Source organism: Rhincodon typus, chromosome 23, assembly GCF_021869965.1.
Source record: "Rhincodon typus isolate 14 chromosome 23, sRhiTyp1.1, whole genome shotgun sequence".
In the NCBI taxonomy this organism is placed as follows: domain Eukaryota; kingdom Metazoa; phylum Chordata; class Chondrichthyes; order Orectolobiformes; family Rhincodontidae; genus Rhincodon; species Rhincodon typus.
The window spans coordinates 25,472,080-25,487,573 of NC_063354.1; the positions used below are offsets into that span (position 1 = coordinate 25,472,080).

Consider the following 15,494-nt stretch of genomic DNA (forward strand, 5'->3'; position numbering starts at 1 on the left):
CTTCCTTTACAGCCCTTTGGGCCAAAGAATTCTAAAGATTTACTACTCTCAGTGAAGAAATTCCCCCTCATCTCAGTCTTAAATGGCAAGTTCTAATTTATCTTCAGAGAATAATTTAGGGCAGCACGGTGGCTCAGTGGTTAGCACTGCTGATTCACAGCGCCAGGGACCCAGGTTTGATCCCAGCTTCAGGTGATTGTCTGTGTACAGTTTGTACATTCACCCCATACCTGTGTGAGTTTCCTCCAGGTGCTCCAGTTTCTTCCCACAATCCAAAGATATGGAAGTTAGACGGATTGGCTATGCTTAATTGTCCATTGTGTCCAGGATGTGTAGGCTAGGTGGATTAGCCAAGGGAAATGCAGTATTACAGGGATGGGGTGGATCTAGGTGGGATGCTCTTCGGAGGATCGGTGTGGACTCGATGGGCCGAATGGCCTGCTTCCACACTGTAGAGATTTTATGATTCTAATAAATATACAGGGAAATCAGCCTTGACTTTGTTCAAAGTAGTGTGGACCATAGAGGGTTATATAGTGTGCAAAGAAATAGAAAATAGGTTGGTCAGACAATGACCATGCACTGAATGATCTAAAAACTAAGACGATGGGAAAAATGAGAAAATTTAATTTAGTTTGTGTTGTATTTAATTATCTTTGCAATCTAATCGATTGTGGTACAATAATAAGTCTTGAAGTGTCACATAGCTGAGCAATGTCGCATGGCAGGTTTTCATTCAGATGCAGATCATTATGACCTTCCAATTTGGTCACATTTACCTGAGCACAATAAATTTACATCTCATTGTTGAAAGTATATCATCCGTTTGGGACTCCTTAATTTAATTGCTAAAATCACAGTTCATCAGCGTCAAATTAATCTGTTGAATCATTAAATTTCTAATTATACCACTCCAGACTGAATTTCATTTATTTCGAAACTGTCACTGAAATGGTTCTGAGCCTACTTCCATTGTCTTATTAAAAACACAAATTAAGGACTCCAAAATGTATGAATTGACAGTAGTTACTTAGATGAGATTAATGAGAATTCTTGAAGAAATGACACAATTAACAGAAATTGAAATTTTACATGGCTTTCCTGTGGCTAACTTTATTAAATGCTGGGGTTTTTTTTGCAGTTTCTGGTACAAAATTAACCTACTTTAGGTTGAGATTTCTTTCATCATCTTACTTGCTTATTGGCTTATTTGCATTGCTGATGACACCGTCTAAAGCTCATGCACAAGCATATAACTATTGACTCTAAGTCACACGAATGCTATTTTAATTTACTACACAATTATTTATTTCCATTTCCACAACAATAAATTTAATCTGATAAGTCAACATTTTTGATGATTCTAGAAGTACATTGCAGGACTATTTTCCCCTTTAATTTCCTCTTCTTAACTCATTGATTAATGAAAACTGAAAGAACTGTGGATGCTGGAAATCAGAAAAAAAATAGAAATTGCTGGAAAGTTCAGCAGGTCTGGCAGCATCTGTGGAGAGAAATCAGAGTTAATATTTTGGGTCTAGTGACACTTCCTCATTGATTAATGCTTGGTTTCAATTCTGAAGGTTGCTGGCATAATCTGATACATTTCTCAAAATTACATTATATCATGTTGGAGTCTATATCCTACTCATCATCAAGACTTGTTCTTCTAATATTTACAAGTGCCAGCCCCATTTCCAGTGCAGCTACCTCAAGACCTTCAGACTCAATGGTCTCTAATGGTCTCCTTTGTAGTTACCCATTGTCTACCATTCACAAATTTGATCATATTCAAATCTCTGCTGCACATACCTTGTCCTGTGCTAAGTCTTACATGCCGGAATTGATCCATCCCAGCTTTTCCTTCTTTCTTATTTGCCTGATCAGGGTCAGTAATAAGATACACAGATTCCCAATGGAGGAGTTACCTGTGCAAACCTCCAGAGCAGGAATCTTCCTACCTGAAGCTACACAGCCCAGACCAGGAATCCAGACAGCCAGCAGTGGGGTAGATCAATTTTGAAACCATTCCCTTTCTTGTGACATAACAAGGTGTAGAGCAGGCCAAGCAGCATCAGAAGAGCAGGAAAGCTGACGTTTCGGGCCTAGACCCTTCTTCAGAAAAATGGAACGCTGCGAGTGAGACGGCGAGAAACCTTTCTGTTCGCGATCCGTGCAGATTTCGACAAGGACCTAACACAATCAGAAGTGAGAATCTGGTTTTGATCCATCTGCAGTCTGACCGTTGTCTGTGCCATTGTGGTCCATTACGTCTCCTCCACTGCTGGCTAGTTGGATGAGATAACATTCAACTTGTTCCACCCATCTTATTGTAACCAGAGCATAACTTTCATTGGTTCTGATTTCTTCACAACTTGCCCCTCTCATCCCCAAGGATTTATCTATGATCTTCTAAGTGAATTTACGGAGAAAAGAAAATGGCAGCAGAAACACAAACACTTAACTTTGGGCCTGAATGGCTTCGTGCATTGTCAAGTGGTGGGAGTATTACCTCCCTACCCCTCTCGCCAGCATTGCCAAAGTATAAGTTAGCAGATTATCATTATGGAAGAGAAGAAATGCTAGCACTTTATGTAAAGGATCTCAAGATTCCCATGGATCTAACTGATAAGGAGTTTCTTCCTATTTTACACGAGGGCCCCTACCACCTTTAGCACTTGTACCTTTTACAGAAGAAGAAGAGAGAAATTTTTCTATGTCTGTAAATAGTACAGCAGTACTAAGATTAATGGGACGAGGTAGAGGAACAGTGGTTGGGGCATCAAGAGGTAGAAGTTCCTCAAGAAGTAGAGATTGAGGGCGAGGTGAAAGTGGTTTTTACCAAAGAAGTTTTGACGAAGGTGAAGGGGGTTTTGGTCGAGGAGTTTGAGAAATGCACAGATCACAGAGTTGGGAGGAAAGGGGAGAGCGGCGGTTTGAAAAACCGGGGCAAAAAGACCCAGGTTCGAGTCATCCTAAGGACCAACACTCCAACTTGGGTGCTCCAAATGATTTCCTGTCATCCTCTGGGTTCCTTTTAAAATCAGGGAGACCATCTTTTGAAGAAATGGGATCATCAAGGAAGCATGAATTCACCCGTTCAGAGAGTGAGAACTGGCGAGTCAGTGGAGATGAGCAGAATGGTGAGGATGACGACGGAGGTTGGCGTTTAGCAGGACCTCGCTGAGAAGGAGACAGATGGCAGCCTCATAGTCCAGGTTGGAGAGAGGCCACAGAATGCAGAAGATGGTTTGATTTTGAGTACCGAGATAAAGATGATGAACGTGGTTACCGACGAGTGCGTTCCGGTAGTGGTAGTATGGATGATGAAAAGGATAGCCTGCCAGAATGGTGTCTGGAGGATGCAGAGAAGGAGATGGGAACATTTGACTCTTCTGGAGCATTTTTGTCTTTAAAGAAAGCTCCTAAAGAACCCATTCCAGAGGAACAGGAATTGGATTTTAAACAGATGGAGGATGGCGAAGAGAGATCAAATACAGAGGACTTTGAGAAGGAAGAAGCTAAGGACCCTGATAAGAGAACCAAGGAGGAGGCTGATGAAGAAGCAAATAAAACTGATGAGACCAAGGATGTTTCCTGTACAAATTTGTTGCCATCTCCTTTGGAGTCTCAGATAGCCATAGTTGCTAGCCCACCCGAAAGGGAAGAAAAGTTGCAAGAAAAAACTGACGAAACTGAAGATGCACAACAAAGATCTGCCAAGGAAGTGATGGATACTTCAGCCCCATATCAGAAAACTTTAATTCAATCTGTTAATAGCACTACTACTACAGCTGCTACGACTACAACTACAGTATCTTCTTCACCTGCGATCACAACAGTTGCAAACCGGAACAAAACTCAGAATAATGAATATCTCTGAAACAATTTTAACCCCACTGCGAAGCCTATGTCTCTGAAACAATTTTAACCCCACTGCGAAGCCTATGTCTCTGAAACAATTTTAACCCCACTGCGAAGCCTATATCTCTGAAACAATTTTAACCCCTTTCTTGTGACACTAGGTGCCATGCTCCAAGTTTTAAATATCCTAAAGTCATGTTGCTAGTTGTTGAGAGAAGCTAATTGTGTATGATAAATGGAAAGGGGAATAGGTTAACAGGTTCTTGAGGAGGTAGCATGGCAAGTGGGTCAAGAGCAGGGTGCCAGGTTGGTGAGGGGTTGGGTGTCAGCTGTTGTTTGATGAATTCTCACCACAGCTTTCTGTGCGGTAAGATCCAATGATGGATTTGTTATGGGCCATTCCATTTTCTGGTTGAGATCTACAGGACCTGCTTGATTTAACGAAGTAGAGTCATTAAATGAGAACATGTTCTTGTCTGATACAAGATGTAATTTACTGCACGATAGCAACGAGGTCCAAGTTATGCTGGTATGATAAACATTGTTACTCAGTCGATGAGGGAGACCTCAATTTCAGGTCTTATTGCTTTGAAATCCAAATCATTTCCCCACTCTAATTCATTTAGAATAGGGCGTGTATAATACATTCCTGAACATTAGTCCTTTCAGGCCCTTACACCCCATACAACATCTTCCCCGAAGGTTTTTTCTTTATTTTTGACATTCTGCGTATAACTACGTGTATCACAACCCATCTCCCCAAAATCACTGACTTCACAAATTCAGGCAGTCTGAAGGTTTCCCTATTCTCCCATAACACATTCTCTTCAGACTTCAGAAGATTGGTAGGTCTCTGGGTTGCTGTCTATTGACTTTTGATTAATTTCTTGGCAGTGAAGTTTGTAAGTCAATTACGTAATGATGGTCTTTGTTTGGTTTGTCCCAATCAAGCATTGGCAGACAGTTGATTCATGATGGGAGGAGGTTCTTCCAGTTCCTTCACATGATCCTTTGAGCTTTGTGAACAATACACAGTCACAGCTGCTCTGCTGCCTCTTGAATCGCTGAACCATTCCTATGAAGGTCCATAACCATATCTATTGTCTTTGGCTCAAAAGTGACAACTATCTTGCACAGTCACATTGATATAGAATCAAAGAGTCATAGAATGCCTACAATGTGGAAGCAGGCCATTCAGCATATCGGGTCCACACTGATCCTCCGAAGAGCATCCCACACAGACCCACCCCATCCCTGTAACCCTGCATTTCCCATGGCCAATCCACCTAACCCACACATCTTTGAACTATGGGAGGGAACCAGAGCACTTGGAGGAAACCCACAGAGACACAGGGAGAATGTGCAAACTCAGTGGATAACCTGTTGTTTAAGGTAGGACTGCTCCTAATATAGATCTTGATAGGCTCATGGTTGTAACTGAGAGGTCACATTATGATATCCTTGTTCAATATTCTGCTGTTTTACCTTTGAGATCATTTAGAGAAGATTGAGAGCAAATAAGTAGATTCCAACTCAATAGTGCATTTCTTTCATTTTGAAGTATGTTTTAGTTCTCTACAATCCACCACATTTTGTGTAGCAGAGTTCCTTATACCATAACTTTAATCTTACCTGTTCTCCCTTCTGGACCATGTATTGGTACTGCTGTGGCTGTAAACATTATTTCCTTAGCTATGGTACAATATTTGATAATATCAAACCCCTGTCTAGTCCTAACCAATCAGTCTCTCTTTGTCCGTCAGTCCTGCCATACCAGGAATCAGTTTAGCAAACCTTCATTGTACATCCTTCCTCAGATAAGGAGACCAAAACTGCACAGACTTCTCCAGATCTGGTCTTACCAATGCCCTATACAATTGTAGCAAGACATTCTTGCTCCCGTACTTGAAACCTCTCGATATGAAATCCAACATACCACTTACTTTCTTCACCACCTACTGCAACTGAATGTTTGCTTTCAGCAACTAGTATACAAGGACATCCAAGTCTCAATGCATTTCCCCCTTTCCCAATCGATCGTCATTCAGATAATAATCTGCCTCCCTGTTTTTGGTGCCAATGTGGATAATCATGCTGACTATGTCCAAACCCGTCACTGTTTTCCAAGTGCACTGCTATTAAATCTTTTGTAATGGACCCTAGCATTTTCCCGACAGATATCAAGTTAATCGGGCTATAATTTCCTGTTTTCTCTGTATCTCCGTTTTTAAATAGTGGGGTTAGCTACACTTCAATGCTTAGGAACTGTTTCATTGGGTTTGGATCTTGAAGAGCGACCACCAATGCATCCACTATTTCTGAGGCAATTTCCTTAAATACACTGGGGTGTAAATTATTAGCCTCTGGGGATTTATTGCCCTTTAATCTCATCAGTACCCCCAACACTGTTACCCTACCAATATAACTTCCCTCGGTTCCTCCCTTTAACCACACCCTATGTTGAGATGTTACTTGTGTCCTCCTTCATAAATACAGAACTATAGTATGTAGTTACTTTGTTTACGATCTCTTTGTTTCCCATTGTAACTTCTCCTATTTCTGACTGTACAGGACCTACATTTGTCGCCACTAATCTTTTTCTCTATATTTCTTCTCTTAATCAATCCCATTGTGCTCATTTGCTGAAATCTACACTGCTCCCAATCCCCAGGTCTGCTGTTGTATTCTTTTTTGGCCAATTTGTATGCTCCTTCTTTGGATCTAATACTATGCCTAATTTCACTTGTTAACATTTTTCCCATTTTTTTGTGGCAGACAGAAATGAACAATTTTTGCAGTTCATCCATGAACCCTTTAAATGCTTGTCATTACCTATTGACCATCAACTCATTAAGAAACGTTAACCAATTTATCATAGCCAGCTCACAATTCATACCATCATTCTTTATTTAGATTGAGGGTGCTAGTCTCAGAATAAAATATGTCACCCTCCACCTTAATGAAGAATTCTATCATATTATAGTCACTCTTTAAGGGGCCATGTACAACTAGATTGCTAATTATTCCTTTCTCAAGTCAGGGATCATGATCAACATGACATGATTAACTGTACTCCTAATTATATATAGAAGTGTATTAATTTGTTTAGGTTCTGATCAGTATTTACTTTGGAAACAATTCTATGTCTTAAGAGCATGCAAATTTATGAGACAGGAACAGGAGTAAGTAATTTCAAGTAATCTCAAGACTACTCTGCTATTTAGTAAGATCATGGCTGATCTAATTGGAATCTTGGTTCCCAATTCCAACTTATCCCTAACAATCTTTCAATCTGTTGTATACCAAGACCTATCCATCTCTGCCTTAAAAATGTTCAAAGACCCTGCTTCTATCACCTTTTGAGGGAGAGAGAACCAAAGATTTATGATCCTCTGAAAGAAAATGTCTCCCTCCTTTCTACCTCAAGGGGTGACCTCTTAAATAGACAACAACAGGAGGACACAGTACGCCCTAACACAGTGGCCACACTGCCCTACATCAAGAACATATCAGAACTGACAACAAGACTCCTACGACCACTAGGAATCATGGTGGCCCACGAGCCCACAGCCACGCTATGACAAACAGTTACAAGGATTAAAGACCCCACACCCACAATATGCAGAACCAACGTGGTTTACAAAATACCATGCAATGACTGCCACAAACATTACATCGGACAGACAGGAAGGAAACTAGCCATTGGACTACACGAACATCAGCCAGCAGCAAAATGACATGATGAACTTTCCCTAATATCGGTACTCCCAGACAATGAAGGCCATCAGTTTAACTGAGACAATATAATCATTGTAGCCCAAGCCAAACATAGACATGCGCAGGAATTCCTAGAGGCATGGTTCTCAACCCATAATGCACTAGAATTGGATCCCATGTACAAGCCCCTACAGAACAGAACTGGAAATGACACAACTCATTATAACAGACCAGACAGTATAAATTCCAAATGGAGTAGAACACCATCACTTCATCGGAGGTCTCACTGATGATGTTAAAAAGCATGATGTTACCTAGCACAAAAACAAGCCAGCTCGGTGAGCAAGTCAACAACCTCATCCACAACCCGAGCTACAGATCTTTGCAAAAACCTTAAGGATGACCTCTTATTTTTAAAAAAGCAACCTCTCATCCTTGATTCTCCAACAAAAGGAAAGCTCTATTCCACACCCATGTTGTTAAGCCTCCTCAGGCTCTTATATGTTTTAAATCACCTTTTATTCTTCTTAACCCTGGCAAGATACAGAAAAGAATTATTGCAACACAGAATAAGGCCATTCAGCCCATTGTGCCCAGTTCTATTACCTGGTGACAATCTCCCGCCTTTCCTCTGTTTCACTATACAGACGTTCTGTCTAACTAATCGTCCAATATTCTCTTGAATGCTTCAATTGAACCTGTCTCCACCACATTTCCAGGCAGTGCATGCTATTATACCTAATTAAAAACATAATTAATAAAACTTTGTAAAAAAAAATTCACAAGTAACCCAGCCTGTTCCACTTCTCCTCTAAATGTAATCCTCCTACTCTAAGTATTAATCTAGCATTTAAACTAGCCTACATATCCAATTATGTGTTCTATTTGGCCAATCTTTGAATTTAAAACTTCCTGGCAATATTATTCTTCCTGTCATGTCTTCCAAATGTGATTAATTATTTTCCTTTTCTTCAAGAGATTTAAATTCTGCATTGCTACTATGGCATGTTGCTGTACTAGAGACATTTCCTATTATTTTGTGGAAATAGCAGAATCCCGCCTTTTTCATGTAAAGTGGAGGATTTCCACCTTCTCCAAGAAAAATGGATGATTCCCAACTTTTGTGAGTAAAATGGATGATTTGTGTCTTTTTATGTGTCTTCCCTAGGTGAGTCCCATTCTCATAACTGATTTCTCTGGATGATCCCCATTGTCTACAGCACTAAAAATAATCCTTATCGTTGTACAGTATTTTTGTGGACGAGTCATACTGTCTTGTAGTTTGAATAAATGCTTCCTACTTTTACTGTGGTTTAAGTAATGAATCATCTGCCATTTTTGCAACCTCAATAATCTTTCTTCTTCCATTACACCTTGTCTGTTTAGACTTCTAATTTGCCCTGTTATTGCTTTAATTCTAGCTTTGCAATGTTCCCAAATGTGTGACTTTGTTTTAACTGGATCTTGTTGTTCTTGATTTCCCTTACTATAACCATGGTCCTTGATGCTCATTTGCTATGGCAGCAATGCTTGCTTTGAGCTGTTAGAACTTAGTTTACTTCCAACTTTCCCAACCCCTGTTTGGCTGTTCCTTGACTCATGACTGTTCCTACAGAACCATCAGCACCCGATGCCATCTATAACTGTTTAAATGTTCCAGCTCCATGGAGTTTGTAGCTCACACTCGCTGCTGCACATCCCTTACCAGGTCTGCAATGTGTTTCACCATCCAATGTCAAATCATATTATGTGTTTTTTTGTTGGGTTCTCAAATGTTCAGCTCTCCCAGATGAGTGAGCAGCCATCTTAAAGCTGTGTCTGAAAATCTTCACAGTTTTCAGCATTTTACAAACTGCAACTAAATTGAGCTCCTACCACGTTTTCACCACATTGTAAGTTGGATCCTCATCACATCTCATCAAGGTGTAAGATCCATCTGGTAGATTTGCTGCCACCATCATTTTATTTGGTCAGGATCTACAGGCCTCACTTGGTCTAATGTGGTTGAGGAAAATCACCTAGACTAATGAGAAGGCATTAACTTTAAATAAGAAGTAGTTTACTGTATGATAGCAATTAGGTACAAGTTACTTTGGTGTAGTGGAAACATGATATAGCGTTGGATGAAATGGGGTTTGGGTCTTGGTGCCCATGGGATGTCAGGGAATACAGATCAGTGGTGAGTCAGGGGAGATCAGTTCATAGTTACTCAGCAGTTGGACCACTTTTTAATCTCTCTAAATTTTCCTGGTTAAGCCAGTCAGAGTGTCGCTGAATCTGACTCAGAATTGAGAACCTTCTTCAGATGCTTCCAGATATCAGATAATTGCCCATTGGAAGTTTTTACTCCCAGGGCAATTCCCATGGATTCAGTTCCATTGACACTCTGTACAGTTCCTTCATGTGACTCCTGTCTACACTGTTGCAAAGAAAATCTTCTTATGGGAAGATTTGGGCCACTAAGCACTGCACTAATTCTTGCTTTCCTCGCTTGTCTTTATTGATCCCATAGCCTTTCCCTGTCCCATTCTCTCTTTCTCTTCTTCTTGCTCTCTGTCTCTCTCCCTCTCTTTCTTTCTTTTTCACCTACTTTATCTCACTTTCTTTCTTTGTTTCTTTATTTCAACACACTATATTTTATATGTCTCCATCAATTGGATTCTACTGGGCAGTGGGGTGTTAAAACTCCTCTGAACATGTGCTGAAATCTTGTACTTATCCTTCATCGACACACATACTCATTCTACATCCAGCCACTTTTAATTTCTGGTAACTGTTATAAGCTCATTTCTTAGTATCTGAAAGTCCTACCTCCTGTCTTGTTTTTAAGCTTTCCTCAGAATTCCACTTTCAAATCTATTGATAATGCTTTCAAACTTGACAGATTGAACAGTGAAGTGATCAATGTAGCAAGATTTTCTTCCTGTAGTGTGCAGTCATGTTTAAACAGTTCAACACACCAGCAAAATGGTGTAAATGACAGAAATCTGAAATGGAAGCAATAAAAGTAAAATGCTATTTCCAGCATTTTCTGTTTTAAATTTTAAATACTTGAAATTCAAGTAACTAAGTTTAGCATAGGGGCTGTAGTACACAGTGGTTGAAGTTCACTGATTTGCAGAGCGCACAGAAGTTTTTACATCTTAAGAAGTTACAAGAAAGTGAATACTTCTTGTTAGAAATTTCTTGTTAGAAATTAATTCACTACACAACTTCATATCCATTCCACTTGATCCATAAAACTACCCAATAACATGAAAAGCTTTCATTATTACCTCAGAATGATGGGCTGCAGTGCCAGTGATTTGCTAAGTAACATTCCAAAACCTGTCTGTTGTGTGTTTTACATATCTGAGAATAATCAGAAATTACATTAGTTTCTAAATGTGCAACAGGTTTATTTGCAAGAGTCTTAAAATACCTCTGCAATCTCTTTCTCTCAGCACTTTCTCTACAGCTATAACACTGTATTCTGCACTCTGTTTTGCTACCCTGATGCACTTTGTATGGTATGATGTTTGTATTGCATACAAAACAACACTTTTCACTATATCTCAGTACATGTGACAATAATATATGAAATCAGATCAAATCAATGACAAAATCTCTGCACTCATGCATGTATCAAGTTTCTGTGATGTCTGCGCTCACACTCAGGCTTAATCAAATTAAACATAGGGAGTTAATCAAACTCAGAGTAATTGAATACAATATTATCAACTACTCTGAAACATGTGAATTGTTAGCACTGAACAGATTTTCACCATGCTTATTACTGCCAAATCTTATTACTTTTCTTCGCATTTGGTATGTGAGATAATGAAAGGGAGGAACCATCTATATTCCACAAGAGAGGATCTGTGAGTCTGTACTAAATACAATTTTTCCTAAGTTTCATTAAATACTAGATTGGCACCATTAATCCACCTGGAGCTGCCTATAGGCCGCAAACTGTCAACATAAGCTTTTAAAATTGAAGGGTAATGGAAAATCTAGCTTACAAATGCAATAAATCTATGAACTGTTTCAAACAGTGTTTGCTTAAAACAAATATATTGTTTTTTAAAATAATTATTTGTTAAGTGATTTTTTTTATTTATATTAATTTTACAAATAGAATGATGTAATATTTGACATTTTTTGGCTCAGTAGCCAAGCCAGATTTTTAAAAAATGAGACTTTGTACAATTGAGCTTTTTTTTTAACTTTTGATGTGTCCTGTATGTTCTGCATTGTATTTTGTTATTAGTGAATAAATGTTTCACAAACACCTGAATTTACTTGGTTATACGATCCATTCATTTATAAGATTGAAGCTCATCTCTCAACAACCAACAGCAACTCACAATGTGAGCATCACATTCATTAATCCAACTGTACTCATAGCACTGTGCATTATTGCATAAGCATTTGAAGACTAAGTTTAATTCATTTCCCTTTAACAGCACTTCTAAATACATTTGCTGACATTCTCCTGGGATACCATGCTTTAATTTTGCTGAAGTTGATAAAATAAAGGAGCATGTATTGGAATGTTTGATAGCTCCCATGATGGTAAGGCAAGTCAGTGGAGCTGTTCTCTCTCTGCCTGGGTCATCTTTATAAATGAAGTGATCTTTTAATGAGTCTCCAGTGATTTCCAGCACAGAAGTTCTAAATTTGTGTCATTCACATAACTTCCATGCGAGTTCATTAGATTGACTCTGTGCAGGTAGCAGTTTTTGCAATACTATGTTTTATATTGTTGGAACTGTTGTCTCTTTGACTCATTAAATTTTATGTTTGAAGGACAATGTAGAACAATTACTAGCTGTAAAAACTATGATGTATAAAGAACAGAAGAGTTTTTGATATTGGTATTCATAAGCAACAAAAATGAATCAGTAACAACAATTCACTATTTATCAAAATGCTGAAAATATATGCTATGCAATACTCCATTGTTAGTCCATACGATTTTAAATGGTAGAACACTGAGCCATTTAGGCAGCAATGCTTAGCATCCTAGTCTGTGTTGTGTCAATTGATGTACTGCCAAGCATTTTTAAGGACAATCATTTGTGTTACTGCCACAAACCAGGGAATGATAAATTAGCTGTAGTTCCTGGTCCTAACTGCTGTTGGGTTATGTCAATTGGAAATTACACATAGGAAAATGTCAAATAAGACTAATTGAATAGGCAACTAACACTGTTGCAATGCAATTGAAACTGAATACAAGAAAGGCCACACATTATTTTAGGAGGGGGATAATGGAAAATAGACAAAAATGTTGTATTGTCAATGATATTTTTAAGGGCTTTAATGATTTTGTAACATTTGACTGTTTCTGTTAATAAAATATAGAAAAATTCATAATTAACTATTGAAAATTTATGGAAGATCTCCACATTCAGAGTTTCAGCAATGACTGTTTCTCAAAACTCGAATCATGCAAATGTCAGCAAACCTTCTTATTTCTGACCTCATGAAGGAGGGAAGCTCGTTAAAATTAAGCAATTGAAAATGATTGGAACTAGGGCAGTACCCTGAAGAACCCCTGCAGTGGTGTCCTGCAATTCCAACAATCACAATCCTCTTACTTTGTGCTAGATGTGACTCCAAGCATTAGCATCTTTTCTGCCAATTCCCAGAGCCTTCAGTTTTGCAAGGGGTCCTTGATGCCATGCTTGGTGAAATACTGGCTTGATGTTAAGCACAGTTGGGCTTGCCTCACCTCTGGAATTTCTGAAGAAGAGTCCAGACCCGAAACATCAGCTTTCCTGCTCCTTTGATGCTGCTTGGCCTGCTGTGTTCATCCAGCTCCACACCTTGTTATCTGGAATTCAACATTTTTTGTCCATGTTTGAACCAAAGCTGAGCAGTCCGAGCAGAGCCGAAGGTGAGCACCAGTGCACAGATTGCTGCTGTGCAAGTGCTGCTTGCTATCACCACCAACAATTTTTTCCATCACTTTTCTGATGATTGGACATAGACTGCTAAGGTAGTCATGAGATGGATTGGATTTGTCCTGCTTCTTGTGGATATTACAGATCTGGGCAATTTTCCATTTTGCCAGGTAGATAATAGCATTCTGACAGTATCGAAACGGCTTGGTTTGGGACATATCAGAGCACAACTCTACAGCACACATCTTAAGTACTTTCTGGTGGAATGTTATCAGGTTCCATTGCATTTGCTGTATCCAGTGCCTTCAGTCATTTCTTAATCTTAAATCGAAATTGTTGAAGATGGCATCTGTTATGCTGTGCACCTCAGGAGGAGGCAGGGATGGGTCATCTACTCAGTACATCTGGCTGAAGATGCATTAGCCTTGACCTTTGCATTCATGTGCTGGGGACGCCATCATTGAGGGTGGAAACATTTGTAGACCCTCTTCCTCCACTGCTTTTAATTATCCACCACCAGTTATGACAGTACACGGATGGACTGCAAACTTGTAATAAATCTGATGTTTGTGGGATCACTTACCTCCTCCTACTGCATGCTGCTTCTGCTGTTTAGTATACAAGTAGTCCTATTTGTAGCTTCACCATCTTTACACCTCACTTTTAATTGTGTCTCATTCTACATCTGCCATATCCTCCTGAACTCTTCATTGAACTAGGATTGATCCTCTGGCATGATGGTCATAGTAGAAATGGGGATACGCCAGGCCATGACGTTACAGACTGTGATTAAATACAATTCTGCTGCAGCTGATGGCCCACAGTGCCTTGCGATGCTAGATCAGTTCAAAATCTATCACATTTTGCACAGTGGTAGTGCCACACAGTCTGATTGAGAGTACACTCAATGTGAAGACGGGATCTCATCTCCACAATTCTGTGTGGTGGTCAGTCCTATTGATACTGCCATGGGTAGTTACATCTGGGACAGGTAGATGGGTGTAGAGAATGTTAAGAAGGTTATTGGGTCTTTCTTGTTTCTTTCACCACCTGCTGCAGGCCCAGTCTAGCAGCATATCCTTTAAGATTTAGTCAGCTCAATCAATAGTGGTGCTACCAAACATTCTTGTCGATGGACATTGAAGCTCCCTCACCTTCTGTGGTCTTTTGACCCTCAGTTCTTCCTTTCAATTGATGTCCAATATGGAGAAGTACTGATTCACCAGCTGACGAAGGTTGATGGCAATCAAATGTCATGGGGGTCAGGAATCAATGTTGAAGGCTCCCAGGGTAACTGACTGCCAACTGTTACGCCACTGTCTCACAACATGTGATGGTCTATCCTACTAGTGGGTCAGAACATACAACAGGATGGTAATGGTGGTGTCTAGGACCTTGTCTGAAAGGTATGCTTTCATGATGATGATTGTGTCAGGCTGTTCTTTGACTAAACTGTCGAACAGCTCTCCCAACTTTGACACATGCCTCCAGATGTTGGTAGGTGCACTTGACAGGGTTGACACTTTGCTGGCTGTTCCATTGCCAGTGCTTAGGTTGGTGCCGAACAGTCTGTCTTTCATTCCCTTTATTAGGCTTTGATACAACTGAGTGGCTTGCTTGGCTATTTCAGTGTGCATTTATGAGTTAAACACATTGTTGCAGGTCTGGAGTCACATGTAGGCCAGAGCCACATGAACACTTGCCTAAAGGGTAAACATGGTAGGTTTCTAATAGCAATCATTGGAATAGCTTTTAATTAAAGATTTATTACTTGAATTCAAATTTTAACCGTCTGCAGGGCAAGATTGAAAACCTCTTAACATTAGGCTAGCTCACTAGATAACTAGTCTAATAACATGACTAGTATGCGACCAGATTAGGAAGCCAAAGGAGACTCAAGAATGTATGAGATACTGGTGAAGATCTGGAATTAAGATGTGATGGTATACAAAGGCATCTAGGAATAATTAAAAAAGTGGCAATATATTTCATATGGACAATTGATTAATATGATACCCTATGTGG

The 15,494-nt window shown here is 39.6% G+C and overlaps 1 pseudogene; it reads left to right on the plus strand.

Annotated features, from left to right (window-relative positions):
* Positions 1 to 2,603: 2,603 nt before the first annotated feature.
* Positions 2,604 to 3,883, plus strand: LOC125485902 (annotated as a pseudogene).
* Positions 3,884 to 15,494: the final 11,611 nt, after the last annotated feature.